The sequence below is a fragment of the Heloderma suspectum genome, chromosome 13 (genome assembly GCF_057233095.1).
Source record: "Heloderma suspectum isolate Gila_16-S chromosome 13, 16-S_ref, whole genome shotgun sequence".
In the NCBI taxonomy this organism is placed as follows: Eukaryota; Metazoa; Chordata; class Lepidosauria; order Squamata; family Helodermatidae; genus Heloderma; species Heloderma suspectum.
In genome coordinates, this window is record NC_139470.1 from 31,168,735 (window position 1) to 31,192,274 (window position 23,540).

General features: G+C 43.8%; 1 long non-coding RNA gene across 1 annotated transcript; it reads right to left on the bottom strand.

Moving 5' to 3' along the window:
- Positions 1-8,348: 8,348 nt before the first annotated feature.
- LOC146336311 (uncharacterized) lies at positions 8,349-23,520 on the bottom strand. The gene is made up of 5 exons (XR_014785742.1): positions 23,288-23,520; positions 20,082-20,143; positions 13,503-13,624; positions 11,912-11,973; positions 8,349-10,591 (listed from the first exon to the last, which is right to left on the bottom strand). It is a non-coding gene; the product is annotated as an uncharacterized LOC146336311 (long non-coding RNA).
- Positions 23,521-23,540: the final 20 nt, after the last annotated feature.

Sequence of the window (23,540 nt, forward strand, 5' to 3'; positions counted from 1 at the left end):
GCATACTGCTGAAGCCTAGCTTGTAGGATTTTGAGCATCACCTTGCTGGCATGTGAAATGAGCGCAATTGTGCGGTAGTTTGAACACTCTTTGGCGTTGCCCTTCTTTGGAATTGGAATGTAAACTGACCTTTTCCAGTCTTGCGGCCATTGTTGAGTGTTCCAAATTTGTTGGCATATTGAATGCAGCACTTTAACAGCATCGTCTTTTAGGATTTTAAATAGCTCAGCTGGAATACTGTCATCTCCGCTAGCTTTGTTGTTACTAATGCTTCCTAAGGCCCACTTGACTTCACTCTCAAGGATGTCCGGCTCAAGTTCAGTGACCGCACTATCATGGCTATCAGGAACATTCAGATCTTTCCTGTATAGTTCTTCTGTGTATTCTTTCCACCTCTTCTTAATCTCATCTGCTTCTGTGAGGTCCCTGCCTTCTTTGTCCTTTATCATGCCCGTCTTTGCACAAAACGTTCCCTTGAGATCTCCAATTTTCTTGAAGAGATCTCTCGTCTTTCCCATTCTGTTGTTTTCCTCGATTTCTTTGCATTGTTCATTTAAGAAGGCCTTCTTGTCTCTCCTTGCTATTCTCTGGAACTCTGCATTCAGTTGGATATATCTTCCCCTTTCTCCCTTGCTCTTCGCTTCCCTTCTTTCCTCAGCTACTTGTAAAGCCTCATCAGACAGCCACTTGGCTTTCTTGCATTTCTTTTTCTTTGGGATGGATTTCGTTGCTGCCTCCTGAACAATGTTACGGACCTCCGTCCATAGTTCCTCAGGCACTATAATACCTTTATCGAAATCTGTGGTGTGACTACACTTGGAATACAGTTCTGGTCACTGTAGGATAGAAGGGATATTGTCGAGATGGGAAAGGTGGAGAAAAGGGCAGCCAAGATGATGAAGGAGCTGCTGCAACTCTCCCATGAGGAAAGGTTACAACATATGCGGATTTTTAGCTTAGAAAAAAGGCAAGTAAGGGGGTGTGATACAGATGTATTAAATTATTAATGGTGTAGAGAAAGTGACTTAGGAGAGCCCTGGATCATTCAATGAAGCTGACTGCTAGAAGATTCAGGACAAAGGAAATACTTCTTCACCCAGCACGTCGTTCAACTGTGAAATTCATTTACCCAAGATGTAGTGATGGCTACCAATTTCAATGGCTTTAAAAGGAGATTAGACAAAATCACAAAGGATCGGGCTATCAATAGCTACTAGTCATTATGGCTGTATCTTACCTCCAGAATTGGAGGCAGTTTGCCTCTGTATAGCAGTTGCTGGGGAACACAAGCAGAAGGGTGCAACTGCTCTCATGTCCTGCTTGTGGATTTCCTATAGGCATCTGGTTGGCTTCTGTGGGAACCGAATGCTTTGGCCTTTGGTAAGATCCAGCAGGGCTCTTATGTTCTCCCTAGTGCTCCTAATGGAGCAAGGAATAAAAGGAATCTGGTGGTCAGAGTCTACTACCAGCCATCCAACCAACCAAGGAGAAGACGAGTATGAAACTTTTGAAAAGCAAATAGCCAATGTTTTAAGGAAGTATGATGACTTCAATTTCCTCAATACTTGTTGGGAGACAAATTCTGCAAAACATGGCCCCTCTAGGAAATTCCTGACTTGTGTGGCGGATAACTTCCTCCTACAGAAAGTAGAGGAAGGAACTAGAGGATCGGCTATCCTTGACTTGATTCTAACCAACAGAGATGACTTAGTGGATCAAGTAGCAGTTACAGGAACTCTGGGGGAAAGCGACCATGTTGTACTTGAGTTCTTGGTTCTAAGAGAAGCAAAAGCCGAGTGTAGTCAAACGCATGCCCTGGATTTTAGGAAAGCTGATTTTAATAAACTCAGAACAATGATCAGTAAGGTCCCATGGCAAGCGATGCTAGCAAGAAAAGGAGTCCAAGATGGGTGGGAGCTTTTAAAAAAGGAAATTCTCAAGGCACAATCACAAACAATTCCAACAAGAAGAAAAGGTGGAAGACAACTGAAGAAGCCAATGTGGCTTCACAAAAAGCTTAGGGATGACCTGAAAACAAAAAAGGACACATATAGGAAGTGGAAAGAAGGCCCAGTAACAAAGGAAGAGTACAGGCAGGTAGCAAAGAATTGCAGGGATGGTATCAGGAAGGCTAAAGCTGAGAACGAGCTGAGGTTAGCGAGGGATGCTAAAAACAACAAAAAGGCTTTCTTCAGATACGTGCATAGTAAAAGGCAGAGGAAAGAAATGGTTGTTCAGCTATTAAATAAGGATGGAAAAATGATAACAGAGGACAAAGGCAGAGGTGCTCAGTTCCTACTTTGGCTCAGTCTTCTCCCAAAAGAGGCTCTATGACCCCCTTGGCAAAGGCGAAGTACAGGCTGAAGGGGCAGGATTGCAGCTTGAGATCGATAGGCATATGGTCAAGGAACACCTAATGACTTTGAATGAGTTCAAATCTGCATCCTAGAGTAATAAAGGAACTGGCAGAAGAACTCTCAGAACTGCTGTCTATTCTCTTTGAGCAATCATGGAGGACGGGGGAAGTGCCAGATGACTGGAGGAGGGCTAATGTTGTCCCTATCTTCAAAAAGGGTAAAAAGGAGGAACCTGGGAACTACAGACCAGTCGGTCTGACATCAATCCCTGGGAAAATTCTAGAGCAGATGATAAAGCAATCCATCTGGAAGCACCTTGAAAACAATGCAGTGATGGCTCGAAGCCAACATGGATTTGTCAAAAACAAGTCCTGCCAGACGAATCTGATCTCATTTTTTGATCAAATAACCTCCCTTTTGGACCATGGGAATGCTGTAGACATCATATACCTCAACTTCAGCAAAGCTTTCGACAAAGTGCCCCATGACCTCCTGATGAGCAAACTAGCTCAAAGTGGGCTAGATGAAGCAACGATCTGGTGGATCCACAGTTGGCTACAGAATCAGACTCAAAGAGTGCTTATCAATGGGACCTTCTCAAACTGGGGAGAGGTAAGAGTGAGGTACCGCAGGGCTCGGTCCTGGGCCCAGCGATCTTCAACATTTTTATTAATGACTTGGAGGAGGAGGTGCAGGGAATGGTGATCAAATCTGCAGATGACACAAAATTGGGCGGGATAGCTAATACTTTGGAAGACAGAAACAAAATTCAAAGTGATCTGGATAGACTGGAGCGCTGGGCAGAAAACAACAGAATGACATTTAATAGGGATGAATACCAAGTTCTGCACCTAGGAAAAAGAAACCAAATGCACAGTTACAAGATGGGGGATATGTGGCTCAACAACACTACAAGCGAGAAGGATCTTGGAATTGTTGTCGATCACAAGCTGAAGATGAGCCAACAATGTGATGTGGCTGCAAAAAAGGCCAATGCTCTTTTGGGCTGCATTAATAGAAGCATAGCTTCCAAATCCCGGGAAGTACTAGTTCCTTTCTGCTCAGCACTGGTTAGGCCTCATCTGGAGTACTGTGTCCAGTTCTGGGCACCACACTTGAAGAAGGATGCAGACAAACTGAAGAGGGTTCAGAGGAGGGCAACAAAGATGATCAGGGGACTGGAAACAAAGCCCTATGAAGAGAGACTGAAAGAACTGGGCATGTTTAGCCTTGAGAAGAGAAGACTGAGGGGAGATCTGATAGCGCTCTTCAACTCCTTGAAAGGTTGTCACAGAGGGGAAGGCCAGGATCTCTTCTTGATCATCCCAGAGTGCAGGACACGGAATAATGGGCTCAAGTGACAGGAAGCCAGATTCCGGCTGAACATCAGGAAAAACGTCCTGACTGTTAGAGCAATACGACAATGGAACCAATTACCTAGGGAATTCCTTACCTGGAAGCGTCCAAGACGAGGCTGGACAGCCACCTGTCAGGGATGCTCTGACTTGGACTCCTGCACTGAGCAGGGGGTTGGACTCGATGGCCTTGTAGGCCCCTTCCAACCCTACTATTCTATGATTCTATGAAAGCTGCTGAGCCCAAATCACAAATGGATTTATTTTCTCTCATACCAAACACACTCCTAAAACCATCTAACTTCTGGGGGAAGTTTCGACAGCTGTTGATACTAATCTCCATTCTTTCTCCTCTCCAGTGTCTCGGAGGTGCTGCTGTGTGTCACTTGAATCCCAAGAGTAGTTGGCTGTATGTCAGTGTTGTCATATTTTACACTGTCTAATGCTTTACTGAAAGTTAAACCGTCCAACACTTGCTGGATAAGTGTGTTAGAATTTGGCCTTTCATTTGGAAAATAAAGAAAACATTGCCTTTTCTACAAAAATTGTTAAGAGTTATTATCACGTTTTTGGTCTCTTGGCTGATTATAATTGCATAGCGGATGGACATAATATAGAATATATCCATTGTTACACTATAATCCATTATTAGTTATTTCTTCTACACCTAGTGGTGCCCAGAGATCCAGGACAAGACTAAGGGTGCAATCCTATGGGGATAGTCGGCTGCCTCCAAACTCGGAGGCAGCCGACTATCCAATGCAGGGTGGGTGGAGCACAGAGGTGTTACGAAGTAGCTCTCTTCTGAGTGAACAGTACTGACTCCATTTTGAGACACAGCCAAAAAGCCAGGTGTCTTCATCCCCACCCTCAGCAAAGATAGGAGAAAGGCATAGGAATGGAGTCGAGAGCATCATGCCAGACTAGATCAAGCAATTCAGTTTCTACTGGACTGCTTAAAATACATTCCCCAAAGGCAAAGATGGGGGTAAAAATTCAGCAAAACATGAATGTGCTGGATAGTGGTATCTGGTAAGTTACCTAGTCAACTACCTGCAATATGCTGCCATTGTTGAACTCCAGCCTTGACACTTGTCTTTAAGACAGTCATCAACATGCAAGGTCATCTTTTGTTAAGAGAGTGTAAGTAGGACTTTTGTTTCCGGCAAGTACAGCCATCATTCCCAAGCACCCTCTTTTGTTATACGGGCTGGAAGGCCAACTCAGTCTTTTTCCCAGAGCAAGTAGCACCTTTTCCAGTGCCTCTGAGCAATGTCCGGCTCATCAGAGTTGTGATGTCACTGCCATTCTCTGAACTGTACAAGCAGCCTCAGGTTGGGGTGATCCTGTGTCCCCCTCTTCCCAGAGGCGGGGGCACCATGCTGCTGAAATCACTAGGTGCCTCACCCCTCCAAGGGTGTGGTGCCACCCTGGTGCTGAGTCTCTCCTCCCAGAGGAAAGGCTCCATGCTGAATCGCTGAAATCACTAAGCTCCTCGCTTGCCAGAGCAAGGCGCCAACAGTGGGTGCTTTGCCTCCCCTAGTCAAGACGCTCTGCTCTCCTTCCTCTTCACCTGAGACCAGGAATTGAAACGTGCACTACTTCCTGTCTGCAGGAAAGGGTTTCAGCCCAAGGAAAGGTATAATTATTTTTAGAAGGCCTTACTACTAATTGTAGCCTTCACCCCCTCTTCCCTTCTCTCTCTCTCCCTCCCTCTCTCTCTCGCTGTGTGCTTCAAGCCTCAGGAAGACTCATTCCCACGGTCTTGAAAACTACTTTTAAGGTCTGGAACTTAGATTCACCAAGAATGCAGCTAATTTCCCCACCAAAGCATAACTTGGTGAAGGCTGGAGCATCCCCAATTGGTCCTAAGTGTTAAATCCATTTGCTCAGCTAATTCCCCCAAAACCATCTTGTGTATTTTAATCTTTGTAAACCTCAATAAATGTGCCATTGTGGAACTGCCAATGTCTAAAGATTTCTTATAAGCGGGTGTGTGAGTCTTGTAAGAACATGAGCAAGTTTGTGCACAGGTCTAACTAGAGCACATCACATAACAGAAAGGATCTTCTCTGTACTCTGGCCACCCTGTATTTGTGGCTAGATGGCCAATTTCAGCTGTCTAGCTGGAGTGGTTTAAAGCGGGGGGGGGGGGGAGGCCAGATGGTGCGTAGGAAGCATCGTAATGGTGCTTCCACGGCCCGCTCCCCCAGGAATGCCCCTTTTTCAGCTGCTTCACACTGCTCTTTCAAGCATGGAGCCAGGGACGAACCACACCTCCTATGAGTTGGCGGGGGAAGGAGCGGGGAGTCGGATTTCTGGGAACCAACCTTGGAGTACTGGCTCTGAGCTTGGTTCCCAGAAACCTAAAAATCCTATGGTCATTGAGACGCTGTCTAGTGGCCATAGGATTGTGCCCTAAACTGAAGAGCTCTTGTCCCAGGCTCATAACAGCATCCACTGCAAGATGCTTCCAAGTGAGGCTTTTTTTGTGCAATCACCCTGCCTTGTTCACGGAATTTTAGAGAGGGTTCAGATGACATCACAAGCTTATGTTTTCCCACCAATGTAGCCTGGGCCAGTGTAGCTGGATTTTTGTTTTGTTTTTTTGCAACGTTTTGAGTAATACCGACTCATATTACTTTGTGTTATTAGTACCTGTATTGAATTTGGCTTCGGAAGAATGGCGGGCAGTCAGATGTGAATTTACGCAAAGATATGCAGTGTTTAATAGCAAAAGTACACTAATTTTCTAGAGCCATTGGCAGTTTTCATGATTTTAGACTGGGTTCTCATAGCTGTATTTACGTACAGTGAAGACTGCTTTTTGCTACTAACAGAAGCTAAAACAACACACAGTAATTACTTTGCACAGTAGCTGTATGGTTTGTACCTACTAACTGATAAGGGATGCTTCTTTCTGTACTGTGAGACACTTATTTTGTTGCTAAGAGAGAAGGGCCCCTTTTCTCCTTTTGGAAGGAGGGGTGAGTGTGCGTGTTTTCTGACAGTATGAACTAAATGATGAGACGAGGCCCTATAAAATCCTGAGCAGATTGGCCTGCTACCTGTGCCCGTCCGCGAGGGTGAAGACATACCACCTGCTCAGATGACCAGCCTCACAGGATGACGCCTGTCGCTCTCAACTGAACTGAGAGTTAAGGGTGTGTGTAAGCTTTATTTGCTTTGGCTTTCTCCACATCCATTTTCAATCAACAAACTCTATAATTCTTTCACACAAGTGGACTTGAGTCATATTGGTATCCTCAAATCTGGTTAGTGTGGGTCCTAAGCGCACCAGGCCCCAGTTTAAGACAGTACCTAAGGCTGCAATTCTATATACACTTACCTGGGAGAAAGCCACAATCAATTCAGTAGATATACATACGATTGCAATACAAATTGCTCCAAAACAGTGTTTTGTCTTGAAATGTGGTGTTTTTGTTTGGGAAAGTTAGATGGTGTCTTTTTGAAGACGCTTTCCTTAACTCTTAATTTTACATGCAATTAGCTTTTGGTAGGGTGTCAGGTAAGCTTTTAAAAACAATCTTTGTCACAGTGTAACCCACTGGGATATTTTTCTTTTAAGAATTCTGAGGAATATCCCCGCACATGTTCAGTAAAAGAGTGAGATAGGGAGTGGCCACCATTTTCGGTAGTTACCAAAATTGCAGTGTAGGAGCTTGTTTTCTCCTCCCTGTAAAACCCTGCACCTTGAGACAGGGCTGTTTACATTGTTCCTGTGTTGCTGGATCCTGATCCATATTGAGAAGATTGCTACAGAGGTGGAGGGAACTGAGTAAAGACTGTTTTCCTTCTTCGGCCAGCAGAAAAAATCAAGCTTCAGAGAAAAGCTTTATTTATATTTTTGTTGTAGACTCAAGCTGAAAAAAAGACAGAACTTTGGGAGGGTTGTGCTCAGTTGTATTGTTTTGGTGATAAGTCTATGGTTATGCATGTAAAACTATTACATGTGCATTATTGTTGTTTTAATTAAGATATTAAAATATATGTTAATTGTCCCTGTACAAAGCCTTTGCTGTGAGTCCCATTAGAGACCCTGAAGAAAAAGTGTTACAACAGCACATGTCTACTCAGAGGCACGTTCCATTGAATTCAATGGGGCTTACTCCCAGATAAGTGGGTATAGCATTGCAGCCTTAGTTTTGAATTCAGTGTAGGATTTTCCCCCCTTCTTAAATATGAGTTTTGTGGGTTGATTATTGCATGCGGGGGGTGCAGATTTGACAGGCCCAACTGTAACAGCTGATTAAACCTAGGGGTTAGATCCAGATTTAGTCATATTTACAGTAGAACCATTGAAATCAGAGGGACATAAATTAGTTGTGATTAACTTAGGTCCCGCTGGTTCCAATACATCTACTGTACAGATGACGAAATCTGGATACAACTTTAGGACTGTAACCAATCAAATAATTTGTAGTTGATAATTATCTGTCTTTAACTGATTCATTCATAAATTACACTTTGATACATGTCCATATTACCAAAACCTCAATAGAGGTTATCTTTTTGTGATATTTGAGGCTGTATAGAGGGAGGTGAAAGGGAGAGCAGGGTCTTTCCATAAGCCCCGCTAAAATCTTTTTTTTTCCTTTGTCCTTGTGTGTCTTTTGTCCTTGTGTGTCGATTGTCAGCCTATGGACAGGGTCTGTCTTGTTTAACTGATTATATGTAAGCTGCTCTGGGAGCCTTTTTGGCTGAGCAACAACATAAAAATACTTCAAATACATAAATATTGACGGAAATATAGGATAACTTACAGTGTAACAAGCAAAAGCTACCACACTTGTTATTAGATTCAATTTCTTGTTAGAAAGCCATTTTGTATATTGTCATTTTCACTCCCTAGGACAGTAACATTCCAGAACAAAAATACCCTCAAAGAAGCTATCAGTATCTGGTTGGCTGGCCACTGTGGAAACAGAATGCCTTGGGTCTGATCCAGTACAGTTTTTCTGATGTTCTTAAACAAGCGTACCCTTAATTTACACCAACCAAATAATTCAAATTAGCTTCTACCAATTAATCATGTTTTAGTTGATGCAGCAATTAAAACTTGCAGATTTAGAGTACAATCCTATACTTTTCTAATCAGAAGTCCCATTGAGGTCAATGGGGCTTAATCTCAAGTAAATGTGTTTAGGATTGCAGTCTTAGTTTCTTTCTAGTTAATCTGTGTTGTTAGCTCAAGTATTATCACCCACCCAGCTGTAACTCTTTGCAACAGTAAATATGTGTAAGATTTGAACCTTGAACATCAGGCTGCCTTCTTTAATGTTTAATATAGGAGTGAAACATTACTGCCTTTAATATGGGAGAGAAACATTAATTTGCCATATACCAAGGAGAACTCATCTAGATGCCTTCCCATTGAAGAATAATCCAGTGAGGAGCAGATAACTTAATAGTTTTAAAGTAGCTGAAGCAATTCCACTCATTATCATTATGATAATAATAGTAATTACAGCATTAACCTTTCTGGCAACTTTCCCAAGAGAGCTGAGGAGCTTTGTAATACACACACATCATAACAATGTGGTGGTCACAGGCTGCAATCTTCAAACCACTTACTCTGAAGTAGTCTAATTAGAGCCCCTTGGGCACCTCTCAAGGGCAAGAGCTATGAAGACGGTATATTTTTAACGGGTACGTGCAGGCAGTGGAACAATGTGATACTGGAGTGATGGTGGTCCTCATATATTAGTGCGATAACTTGAAATAGATTGGAAAGGGTGGGGAGGCCAATGGAGAGGAGTACACCCCACCTCCCAATGAGGGTCTCAGAGTAGGGGGCAAGACTGGGATCTCTTTTGCAGCCCCTCCTACCTGGTAGACTGAAACACTGAGGGCAGGGGATGACGCGTAGCTTCTCTGCATTAGTCAGAGTGCAGAAATGGAAATTCCATGTCTCCCTAGAGCTGTGTCTACATGACTAAAGAGAGTCAACCATATCCAGTGTAAGCCTCATCCTCTTGAAAATCCGGAAAACTGACCATGACTTGGCCCAGAATCAGTGCTTTATCTGAGGAAGGGCTCATCAACGTCAAGCCCAGCTTTGCAGATAAGCTTGTTGTTGTTGTTTATTCAGCCAGTTGCTTCCGACTCTTCGTGACTTCATGGACCAGCCCACGCCAGAGCTTCCTGTCGGCCGTCGCCACCCCTAGCTCCCCCAAGGTCAAGTCCATCACCTCCAGAATATCATCCATCCATCTTGCCCTTGGTTGGCCCCTCTTCCTTTTGCCTTCCACTTTCCCTAGCATCAGCATCTTCTCCAGGGTATCCTGTCTTCTCATTACATGGCCAAAGTACTTCAGATAAGTTACTAGTTTGCAAACACTTCTACACACTCCCAAGTTATAATTTGTGGCATATTGATTACTACCAACAAAGAGGAAACAACTTTCTACCATTTTACAAAATGGTAGGGTGCCCCAGGTAATTGGGCAAGGGGCTGTTGTTGACAAACCTGGTCAAATCAAGAATGTTCTGTCAGAGGCTCATGCCACCAGGCCCCAAATCAACTATGTACTATGAGAGGAGAAATGCCTCATCATTTTAGCTGCACCACCCATAAGTGTGTAGACTTCCATCATGTTCCCTCCACCTTAATGTAAATAAATGCTCCGACTTCACTCTGTAAGAGGATTAAATGTTAGTTTCCAGATTATTTTTCATCACTCCCTCTTCAAAAGAAATCACAATTCTTTCAAATGTTTTCAAGACAGTCCAGACATTAATGCTAGCTCTTAATAAGAAACCCAACAATATAGAGAAACCATACAAGGAAACTAAAGCTTGTCACACTAAGCCATGACTGTAGATGTGTGTGCATGGAGACACCAGTCCGCAAGTCACCTAGCAAAGAGAGAGGCAAGAAAACAGCCTTAATAATGGTTTGCTCAGTCCAAATGTCCAAGAGACTTAACACAAATAATTTGAAGTAACTTCACAGCTAATCCTTAACCATGGTTTAGATATATAGATACAAATGGTTAAGCATTATATTTACATGTACTCAGGCTGGAAATTGGACATTTGTACTTAAATAAACTTCTAGAGGCATTTTCTGTAGAAGTGAGCAGACATGTTTTTTATACATTTTGGGTACTGAGTACAAATCTGCTGTATGCCAGGCTGTACTTCAGCCCCTTCACAGAGAAAATTCTAAAAACCATTATAGTGACATATTTTTGCTGAGAATTAAAGACCAAAGCAGGCTACACATTTATTTATTTGTTTATTCATTTATCCCACTTCTGTGCCAAAACAGGCTCCCAGAGCAGCTTACAATCTAAAAAGGACACACAAGGAAAAGGGGATAGGAAGGGAAGAGGGGAAAATCAAGTCAACATTCAGCAGGGCTGGTGGAGTGGCCCAGCATTCCCTCTCATCTCCTGGGCTGGTAGGGGCAGTCCAGGTGGAACAGGCCCTGATGTTTCCTTTGAATGATATCATGCTGGACACAGGCAGCCTCTCTGGGGCAGCTGTCTCCCATGAGGGCGAAGTGTGGCTGTTCTTGGTTTGGAGAGACACAGCGTCTGGCCACATGGCCTGTTATTTGTATTGCAAGTCCCTACTATGTCTGTTTTATTTGGGTGGTCTTTGGGGGGATCTATGCATCGTGGATGGGTGGTACCACACTGTGATTTGATGTGGTGTTCTGAGGTATCCAAGCTGCAGTCAACTGGACATGGGAATGGTCCACTGCGTAACCGACTGTGGTCTTCCCTGGCATCGTTTGCACACATTGGCTTGAATGGGGTTATCGTTTTTTATGCCTGCCTCCAGGAATGTCTAACTTTGCACCTTCTGGGATGTGTGTCTGTGAGCTGAGGTAGTTCAGAATACTTCCTAAGGATGGCACTCCCCTGCCTCCACAGTAAGGTCTCCTTCCTGCGCCATGGGCTTCACAGTTGGGATGGCAGAGCTAGCCTCTAGGGTGGAGCAGCTATGAAGTTGGGGAGGGGGACTTCCAAACGTAAGGGTTTTCTCTCTGACCACAGAACTCCCTGCTCAAGGTCAGACTGGCATTTCCAAACCATCCTATGGCTCAGCAGGATTGCACCCTCAAAGGTCACAAAGATGTGCGAGCTTTCAAGATCTACAGCTCTCTTCATCAGGAAAGATTTTATCAAAAAAACAGGTGGGGGAATAGGAGAGGGAAACAAAGCTGACCTGATGCGAAAGTCATGAAGTCGTCTTAGTCAGAGTTATTACATGAAGTTGGGAGGAAGAGGCTGCAGAGATTAAAAATAGACTCTACTAGGTGATGTGATGTTTTCAGATGATTAATCCCTCATTTTTGAAAATGTGAAATCCAGCTGTTACTTGGATTTTATCCCCTACAACTACTGGGCAAAACTACCCAGTGTAATTTCTACTGACCTTTTTTAACCTAGTTCACCATCTAAAATTATCTCTAGCTTTGCTAATATCAAATTATCGTTAGCTTTGCTATTTTCTCTCTACTTTGTTTTCACTTAACAAGGAATTTTGCCTAAGGATGGAGATCATTCCGAGTTACAGCATGATTTTTTATTTCCAGAAATTCGTGGATATTTTACTCTCTTCTAGAACAGAAACCTATTTTGAACATATTCCTGATATCCACATTAATTAAGCAGTGAACCCATATCTCAGGTGCCATGGTGCACAGCACAGGTCCTTATCATTCTGGTCTCATGCTGAGTGCACTTACAGCACCAAAGGGGGAACATTGCCTGGGGATGGAGGGAGGAGCCCCCCACCCCCCAACAGCCGGGAAATAGCATGGATACTTCTGATAGACCAAAAGGCAGAAACTGTTAAGAAATCCTACTCACATTTTCACACTGGAGTATAATTTCTCTTTATGTCAGTTGCAAACGGAAAACAAAAGCCACCTGCTCTTGCCCTGATGTAGGCATACTTCTGGCTTTTGACCCATGGGCTATCAGGGGGCTGATGTCACAAGGCAACTACATCATGGGTTACTTTAGCAACCTGGCTCAGAGTTCTATTTGGTGTGGAGTCTATGGCCCAGTCTGCACAACACAAGGGTGGTTAATAAATCATGGTGGCTTGTTAACCACCCCCATGCGTGCCGGCTCATTTCCCTACTTACCCTCACCAGGCGCAAGTTGTTGTGATGCCTGAACCCGGCAAGGGTGAGTGGCTGGGGTGGCTAACAAACCACCCTATTACAGACCATGGGTTCTGGGTGGTTTGTAATCACTCCAGCCACCCATCCTAGCTAGGTTCGGACATCACAATAACCCATACTTCTTGTTGTTGTTCAGTCGTTAAGTCGTGTCCGACTCTTCGTGACCCCATGGACCAATAACCCATACTGGGTGAGGGTAATTAGGGAAATGAGCTGGCACATGAACAGCATCTGTGGGGCTGGTTAACAAGCCACTGTGGCTTGTTAACCACCCTCGTGTGATGCAAACTGGGTCTGTACCTCAGTGGCAGAGCACACGTTGGCTGTGCAGAACAGACCAGGCTGCTTTAAAGTGTTATAGGAGGTAGATTTGGGCACTGGGGACACTGTTCTTTCCAACATCAGAATTGAACATATCCTGTATGAGCTTCCCTTCCAACTGATGGCCTTTACATTAGAGCCATGCTGGATCAGACTATCTAGTCCAGTGTTCTAGCTGCCTGTGGCAAACCCACAAGTAAGACCTGAGTGCAAAGGGACCCTCCTGCTCGTGTTCCCCAGTAACTGATATACAGGGCCTCTTCACATGGAGCTTTTATCCTACTATTGAGACTGGTTACTCACGGACGTTTGCGGGTCCCTTAGATGACGTCGTCAACCTCCAGGGTGTCTCCCGCACTACATGGCCTTTATTCCATTTTTTTAAAGGTCAGAGATAATGAGCTGTCAAATTTGAGTTCCCTTCCCTGCAAAAGGAAAAGCCGCAATAAGAGGAGCTAGACCACAGTGCCATCTAGTGGCTGTATAATGAAACATATCAAAGACTCAGATAAGGGGGAAAAGCGGGGTGGGGGGGAAGGAAGTACATGTACAGGGAGTCTGTCATGATCCTGCATTTAAAACAGAAGCAGAAAGCCCTGTTTTAAATGTGGGATTTTAGGCTGGTGTAGAGATGCTCACAGAGGTATAGTGCCTCTGATACTGGAGGGAGGATATAGCCATCATGACTAGTAGCCATTGATAGCCTTATCCTCCATGAATTTGTCCAATCGCCTTTTAAAGCCATCCAGGTTGGTGGCTGTTGCTACATCTTGCGGGACCAAATTCCAGTTTAACTATGTGCTATGTGAAGTACTTCCCTTTCTCTGTCCTGAATCTTCCGCCAATCAGCTCCATGCGATGACCCCCAGGCTCTAGCATTATGGAGAAAAAAGTATCTCTAGCCACTTTGTCCACACCGTGCATAATTTTGTACACCTCTATCATGTCCCCTTGTACTCACCGTTTTTCTAAGCTGAACAGTTCCAGCTGTTGTAATCTTTCCTCATAGGGGAATTACTTGATCATTTTGGTTGCCCTTTTCTGTACCTTTTCCAGCTCTACAGTATCCTTTTTTATGGGCAGTGACCATAACTGTACACAATATTTCAAATGTGATCACACCATAGGTTTGTTTAGGTTTTATAGTTTTTTATCATTGTATAACAAACTGGATATATGTTGGACAATATATACAGATATATATTGGACATTATAATGAGTTATATTAGTCTTAATTCTATTCTGATCTGTGTATTCCCCATTTTTATATCACTGAGTGGTCAGTGATGGCCTTTAGCTAAGGAATAAAGATTGATTGATTTGTATGATATTGGCAGTTTTATTTTGAATTCCTTTTCTAATTATGCCCAACATGGAATGTACCTTTTTCACAGCAGCCACGCATTGGGTTGACATTTTCATCAAGCTCTCCACATAACACCAAGATTTCTGTCTTGGCCAGTCACTGTTACCTAAGATTCTATCAGTGTATGTGTGAAGTTCGGATTTGGGGTGGGGGTGTATTTATTTATTGTATTACATTTCTGTACTGCCAAATAGCCAAAGCCTTCAATATGCATCACTTTACACTTGTTTTGCCATTTTAATGCCAAGCCTCCTAGTTTGAAGATATCCTTTCAGAGCTCTTTGCAATCCCTTTTATTCCTACTCTCCAATTCCTATTCTTTAACTTGTTACTGATCCATAGGAAGAACTCTCCTCTTATTCCGTGACTGCTAAGTTTGTTCAGGAGTTTGTAATACAGGACTTTGTCAAAAGCCTTTTGGAAATCCAAGTAAACAGTGTCTACCAGCTCTCCCCTGTCCACCTTTTTACTGACACTCTCAGAGAACTCTAAAAGGTTAATGAGACAGGACTTACCTTTGTGGAAGCCATGTTGATTCTTTTTCAGCAGGGCTTATCCTTCTATATTAATTTATTAATTTTATCTTTAATAATAATTTTGTCTTCCAGTTCAATAGTACTTTCCACCAATTGGAATAGTAATACCAATAGTATTACTAATAGTAATCACCAATAGTAATTTCCACCAATAGTACTTTCCACCAATTAACCCAGAACTGCTTCATCCAACTGAAAATCTCAAATCTTCATGTTGCAAGCCATAATTGCATTCAAAGGACACAAAAGAACAGAAGATAAAATTGCAGCATGTGCATCACAAAACTAGAGGATGTCATTAGTTTCAGGTCTGGAAAAGACTTTTGGGAGCTCAGTAATGCTCGCCTCTCATTTGAGCAGATTTCAGTCTGAAACTTCTAATGCTCATCTCTTCTTTGAGATTAACATGGGAAGACTCAGAGTGAAATCTGAGAAGAGCTACCAGGTTTCTTTGAAGAGCTGCCTTTAGGAAACTGGGGAAAAGGACAAATGCCCACCACCAGTGGGTGACCTTCTTACTCTAAGGGTCTTGGGGGGGGGCTGCTCCACCCACAGGTTTCCCAGAGGCAGTTCTTAAAATCAGTCTCTACCAAAGCAACAGAAGCATCAGCAAATTTTGCCACTTCATTGCTCACCCCTAACTCCAAATAATGTATGAAAAAGTTAAAAAGCACCAGTCGTAATGTTGAGCCGGGGGGGGGGGGCAGACTTCTTATACCCCTCCATTGTGAGAACTGTCGATTTATTCCTTCTCTCTCTGTTTCCGGGTTCTTTAACCTGTCCATAAGGGGATCTGTCTTCTTATCCCATGACAGCTAAGTTTACTTTGGTCAGGGACTTTGTCAAACTCTTTTGAAAGTCCAAGTATAGAATGACTACTGGATTGCCCATGTCCACATGCTTATGGACACTCTCAAAGATTCCTAAAAAGTTAGTGAGACAGAACTCGCCTTTCCAGAAGTCATGTTAATTCTTTATCAGCAAGACTTGTTCTTCTACATACTTATTTTATTTTTAATAATACCTTACACCAATTTATCCAGAACAGACCTTACACTGACTGATCAGTAATTTTCTGGATCTCACCAGGGGGGTGTCTCCACCTGCTATTTACTCCAAGCTGGCTGCGTGTTGAGGTCGTTAGGGATACATGACGTCGTGGCCATCCAGCAGCCACCCCAGGGCTTATCACAGAAAAACCGGCTTTTTCTTAAAAAAAAAAAGTTTTTTTGCTTAAAGTCCAGTTTTTTTTCCTTAAGCTGGGTTCTCTGAGGTATAGCTGTTGTGTGCCCCACCCTCCGCATTCACCTCAAGTATGCTAGCCCTGCCCAAGGGTGTGCCTTCACCCCAGTTAAGGGGTGTTTCTTGTCTCCTGTGTTTCCCAGCACAAATCAATTAGTGTCTACTCAGAAATAACTCCCATTGTGCTCAGTGAGGTTTGTGAACATCAGAATTTAGAGGTCCCCATGAACTGAAATACAGATTTTAAAGCGTTGATTCTTCCCTGAAGCCTGTAAAGTGCTTTACCGAACCTGTGATTCTCCATGGCTTGGTTTATTGCCTTCGGAAGTAACTACTTCACGCCTTCCTGATAGAGATCCTGCAGTTAGAAAGGGGGCTGGTTTCCCATCCCTGTGTTGTCGTCCATCCCCGCCCCCGTTTTCCAGCACAAGCATATGTGTGTCTACTTGAAAGTAACTCGCATTGTGCTCATTGAGGCTTGCTCCTGAAATGCAGATGCATCTGGAGTTTCAGGGGAAACGGGGGGGGGGGGAGAGCAGGGGGAGGGGAAGCCTCTCTTATTGATTGAGCAGCCCTTGCCAGTCAGACGATGTTCACTCCAACCCCCACCAGGAAGTATGTTCTGTGAAACGATTTTTACTCGTGGAGCCCTGCATGAACCAAAGCGCAGCAAAGCTGATTCTTTTTTTAAAAATCCAGTACTCCTCCATTCACTTCTCCTTTCGTTGTCCTGGAGACATGGTCCTGGATAACATTTTTAAAAATTGTTGTTATTTCGGCCTCTCTTCAGTCCTACTGTATGGAGGCTAACCTTAAGGACAAGTCATATATTTTTGTAATACTAGTTCAAGGCCATCCAGTGAGCTTCATGGCTGAGGAGGATTTGAACCTAGGTTTCCCCAGTTTAAGCAGAACACTATGGCCAGTACACCACACTGGCTGCACTTGGGTACTTTAGGATGCAGCATAATAAGTAAATAAAAACAAATAAGAAAACAAGTATTTTTAAAAACCCTCTTAAAACAACAAATGGAGCTGACTGTATTTCCACAGGGAGGGAGTTCAACAGGGCAGGGGCCATCACTGGGCAGGCCCCATCTCTACTGCCCACCAACCTTACAGATCTTAATGGCAGGTCACCACATGGGGCCTCTGAAGATGCTCTTAATGCATGGGCATGTTTGGGGTGCAGACAGTCCTTCAAAGAACCCAAACTATTTATTTTATGTACAAGATGTATATACCATTTTCTATGTAGAAGATTCCCAAGTGGTGAACAATAAAAGAAGGAAAAAAGAATCAAAATACAGAATTAAAATATTTAAAATCTGATTATATCAATAAAACCATGGCTAGTCAATCAGAGAAGGTTTGTCTAAATAAGAATGTCTTTACTTGTGCTCGGGGGAATCCCTGCTGTTCACTCTGACCATTAACAGCAGGGATTCCTCCAGGGGGAATTAGAAGCTAAGCCCACCCCCTTGAGAAATCCAAGCAGGTTCCACAGCCTGGATGGGCAAGCTTCCCGCATTAAACCCTTACACGCCAGTTGCCCCTCCAAGAAGGACCAGAAGCACAGTAGAACAGGGCCTCCCTAGCCCATCTCAGACAGATGCCTCAGAAGGATACCATAGTCAATAGTATCGGAAACCACTGAGAGGTCCAGTAGAACCAATGGGGTACACTCCCCCTGTCCAGGTCCTGGCATAGACCATCCACCAACGTGACCAAAGCAGTCTCGGTTCTATGACCAGACCTGAAGCCAGATTGAAATAATCTAGATAATCTGCCTCATCCAGAAATCTCTGGAGCTGAGATCCCTGAGAAGTCACCACAGGCTCCAGCACCTTGCCCAAGAATGGAATATTGGAGACTGGCTGGAAATTATCAAATATGGTGAGGTTCAGGGAGGACTTGTTTAACAGAGGTCTCATCACTACGTTTTGTAGGCAAGATGGAATCATACCTTCTCATAAAGAGGCATTAACAGTTACCATTATCCACTAATCTAATGTGTGTCCTCTGCCCCCGGCTGCTTTTATAAGCCATGAAGACCAAGGGCCCAGCACACATGTGGTAGGTCTCACTTCTCCAAGGGTGCTGTCCACATCCTTGGCCTGTACAAATTGAAAAGTATTCATTATAACTGGACAATCAGAGGCCAAAGTTATATCCACTGGACCTGTATCAACTATGGCATCCAGACTGGCACAGATCCGAGCAATTTTACCTGCAAAGTATTGTGCAAATTGATCACAACAGACTATTGAGTGGTCTACATTTTCTTCTTGCGAGCTAGAATGTAATAGGCCTTTGACCACCTGAAAGAGCTCTGTTGGGCAAATCCGTGCAGATGCAATGGTGGCAGAGAAGAACACTTTCTTCACCATCACCACCATGGAGTAGGCCTTTAGATGAGCCCTAGGCCATGTTGGGTCAGATTCATCATTCTAGTCAGCACCCCACTCATTTCATCACTGCCAACTCTCTGGAAAACCAGGAAGCTCTCTTGGTAGAGCTCAGTAGGAGAGGATGTTCAGGAGAAATCATGTCAACCAGGCCATTTCCCCATTCCAGAGGTCAGCCAGGAAAATCCCCAAGAGCCACCAGAACACCCTTGGGATCTATCAACCTTCTGGGATAGACCATCCTAATCAGTCCCCTGCCCTTGCAGAGGCTCTCAGTAAGTCTAAGCTCTGTTCATAACAATGGAACTATAGAAAGTTCCTCCACCCCCAGATAACCATCATTCCACCCAATACAGAAAACCAGATCCAAAGTGTGCCCTGCGGAATGAGCTGGGCCAGATACCAGTTGGGATAGATTCATGGTTGCCATGAACGTTTGCGCCGTTCCCAACAGGGCAGCCTCAGCGCTTATATTGACGTCCCCCAGCACACCAAGTCAGGAGGACGCCAGCACCACCCTGGCTAGCTCAGGAAGGGAGACTGCTGGGAAGTGGGGTGGGCAGTACACTAGCAGAATCCCTATTCTGTTCCAGGAACCCAGCTTCAGATACACACACTCAAAACTGCAAGACTGTGTAATGGGGGACTGGACAGGGGGATAGAACCACAACAGACCACTGCGACTCCGCCTCCTTGACTGAAACAGACAGTGAGGCATACATGCTCTCTTGGCACCATTTATAAAGGCTCCGTCAAACAAATTGTCATAATAGTTTTATTTTCAGCAGCAGGATTTTTTGTTCAAATGCCAGATTAAGTTTGGCATTTCTTTTTTACTTATCAAACTGCATTTAGGAATCTATTTTCCTCACTAAAATGTATTGTAGATCAATCCCTTGTATCCTGTCTGCATTTTGAATGGGCATTTGGAGATTACGGAAGTGAAATATCTAGATATTTTTGCATGTATGTAAAATTTGTAATGTTGTAAGGATACTTTGGGTTTTGCAAGAGAGAACATTCATAACGAAGTCTCAGTGAACATGGCTTCCCCTTTGTAAGTTGCCTATAGTAATCCGAGTGGACAATTTCTGTAGAAGCGTATTATTTTTCCACTATCTCTCTGCAGCATAATATTTCATGTGCCAAATAACCTACCTTTGATGACATTTTGGTGACAGAGGTCATTTGGAAATGGGGTCTTTCTTTTATCTGCATGGAGTCCGCGTGACCATTTTCTTTCAGATCTTCTTTCCCCCCCCCAAAACAAAGAAAAACATAGAAAACAAAAAAAAAACACTGTTTTTTGTGTATACACTGAGTTGTTTACCATTCCCATTTTCCATCATGCCAGTCTGCCTCGTCTACTCAGATGTCGGAGCCAAGATGGACCTGGCGTGTAAAAACAAAGAGCAGTCAGTCTACAAGCAGCTTAAGCTCCCAGAGAGTGGCCCGCTCCCTTTGCCTTTGGCCCTGCCCGCCACTGGAATGTGGCCCCTGAGAGCTTCTCCAAAACGGAATTTGGCCTTTGGACTGAAGAAGGTTGCCCACTTTTGTGTTAGAGCCTGGACTTCACAGTCTTATGTGGGCGGCCCTTTAGATGGCCATGTGTCTGACTTCAGGTGTGAAGCGCACAACTAACGTTTCCCTTCTCCCACCCACCTCCACCATCCCCTGCTTTAGAACTACGTCTACATTCCTGATATATTAGACTTTTTGCCAACCCAGATAAAAAAGAAATACTCTGAGCATGCACAGTTTCACATTTTACACTCACTTATAGCGCCATAATGCCTACAGGAATAAAATGGAATTTGCTTCTGTTGCCCTGATGTAGGGAATAAGCACCATTTTGTTGTAGAAAAAGATAACGTATTTTAAAGTAAAATAATAAAATTAGCATCTGTAACCATGTACACAATCAGCTTAAAAAGGTGTCCCCAACCAGTCGTGTCCAACTCTAGGGTGTGGTGCTCATCTCCATTTCTAAGGTGAAGAGCCAGCGCTGTCCGAAGACGCTTCCGTAGTCATGTGGCCGGCTTAATCAGCTTGCTGCCCCCTATAAATGTTTTTTAAATTAAGAAGGAAGGATGCTGTGACGAGCAGCGTCACCCCCGGTGGGGAAGGATGAGCTATAGGATACTAGCAAAATGCCCATCATAATATTGGGTGGGAGAGGATGGGACACTGGGCAAGGAAAAAAGTGTGCCAGACCCACTCCCTACCACATGGAAGAGGGTACATGACAAGCTGCAGAAAAGGCCAGGGAGAGGTTTAGCATGACCAAGAAATGGAAGCCAGAGCTTGCAAATAAAATTTTAGAGGGTCATACCACACCCCTGCCTCATTTTCTCAAATCCTCCTCCACCCCTTTCTATCCACATCCTGACAACAGACATCCCTCCCACCTGGGCTATATTTTAGAGAAAAAGGAAGGCGCCACAGGGGATGGCAGACATTAGCACTGGTGCTTTCATGACACTCTCCCTGTATTGAACAGGCAGGCTGTGTGGGTGGGGCTTTCCCCTTCTTCCTGTGACAAAGAGAAAGTTCTCCAACAAAGGGGACTTCCAGAGTCAGAGGGGAGGCTCCTAGTGCTACCAGTCAAAAACACATCATGCAGCTATTCTGCTTTAGACTTTTTTCCAGTAAGGAATGATGGAAGCATGGGAGGGTTAAAAACGAATGACATAATCTGGACCCCTGGTAAAATCCTGTGAATGAGGCAGGGCAATTGCGCCATAAAAGCCTTGTCTGGATGAAACAAATTTTGAATTAAGACAGGATTTTATTACATATCTACTAGAATTTGACATGGGCTGTCTTGACAGAATAAAGTACTGAGTTTGTATACAAATATATTATGTACACATACACTCAGAGTGAAATAAAGTATGTTTCATTATAAAGATTCATTCACACACATCATTCATACTTAATACAGAAATAGGAAGAAAAGAGTTGTAACAAGTCTGCCAGCAGAGACTCTGTTCCCTCTCCTACCAAAAATAAGTTCTTTCAGAGTCAGGATAGAAAGCAGGAACCCAACCCATCCGGTAAAACTTTCTTTTATATCCATAGGTCTTAAGCCAATCCTTTATCTAATATCATACTTGGTATCCATTATGCTATAAACTTACTGATTATAAGGTGGTCTAGCTTCATTTAAGCAGCATACTCTAAATCGAAGTGCTTCCCTTCTGAAAATGTCATTACTGACGTTTTGACTAATTCCTGAGAAACTCGAAAAGTCCCTAACTTCTCCTTAAACATTCTGTCTCTGGACTATGTGGTTGGCAACATATCTAAAAAAAGGTACATTAACCGTAACCTGTTCTCTCAAACGTCTCTCTTTTCCAAAGGACAAATGACTCTATCTACAAACCCCATACACATACTTCTCGAAATTTACTCTGACACAAACTAGGCTTACTGAACCAATATTTTACCAGGCCTAGTGATTTTCGGTTCTTGTAGCTCTCCCATCCTATACCTATCTGATACTATCTATGCTGCTCTCATATGTCAGCAAAAACTTTATGGCAGGTTCATATAGCCGTTTGCCTTAAATATGCTCAGTTTCCATGCTTATAAGCTTCCAACATGGAAACACCCTTAGGAGCTCCAAAACAGCAGCCCTCTGGAAAGGGCAGGCAGCCTTTTTCCTTTCCCACTGGAAATACATACCCCCCCCCACACACACACACAGAGTTTTGGAGCCTGCATGCGTAACTGGAATGGCCTTCTTCCACCTAAGCTCTCCAAGCCCAGGCAGGCAAATGGAGGCTAGCCTGGCCATCTGGGGGGAAACACACAAGTGACTAGCTGTGTAGTGAGTAACCCTGACATCAAGGCTCATGGAATTTCATCCTAACTCCGTGGCTTCTGCACTAGAGATGTAACGTTTCTGAAAATATTAAAGTAATGGGAAAGGGTTTTTTTCTTGTTAATTTCCACCCTTAATTAAAATGTGCAAAGGATGGGACCAGTGCCAACTCATGACTATTGAGACTGGTAGGGTGGAGCCTGCCTCTCATTAAAAAAAAAAAAAAGCCTTTTGCCTTCATATCTGTATTTGAGATTCAGTGTGTATATACTTTAGGTAGCCACTTCAGGTATCGGAAAAAGTAGACTTACGTCACAATAAACTGGTTAGTCTTCAAGGTGCCATGGGACTCTGTATCAATAGAGCCTGCTCTCCTCTACTTGTTCAGCGAGGACAGAAGCATAGTTATTGCAGACCAGTCCTTGCCTCAGTTTTCCTCACAACAGCTTGTGAGAAAGTTCCACATTACGCCCATTTCACAAACATGAAACCAAGGATGAGAGATCATGGTTGCCTAGGCCCCATAGTATAACTGTGGCTGAGCAAGGTCTGTCAGAAGGAAGCCAAGCATTCTAACTGCTGGTCCCAAGGGCTCTCAAAGTATCATTGCATCATAATATGGTGGTGACAGTAATACTTCAGGCATCAAAATATATTGGGCCAGTCCTGTTTATACCTCCAAGCCACATCCCCTAGGAAGCATGGTTTACCTTTCTAGGAGATGCCATTCCATTTCTCACCATGCCCAGAACCTCCTTGTGACATCTCTTCTTCAATAGGTGCAAGAACATGTATGCTTCTGTGCTCTTGCTGGTCTTCTGCGCCATCTCTCAATCACTCTTCTTCTCTCTTCTTTCTCCTCCCCCCTTCTCTCTCTCTCTCCCTCCCTGCGCACTTTGTGAACTGCTGTCGCAATGCCGAAGTCCAAAGTTCAGTAACTTGCCTAAGCACACAGATAAATAT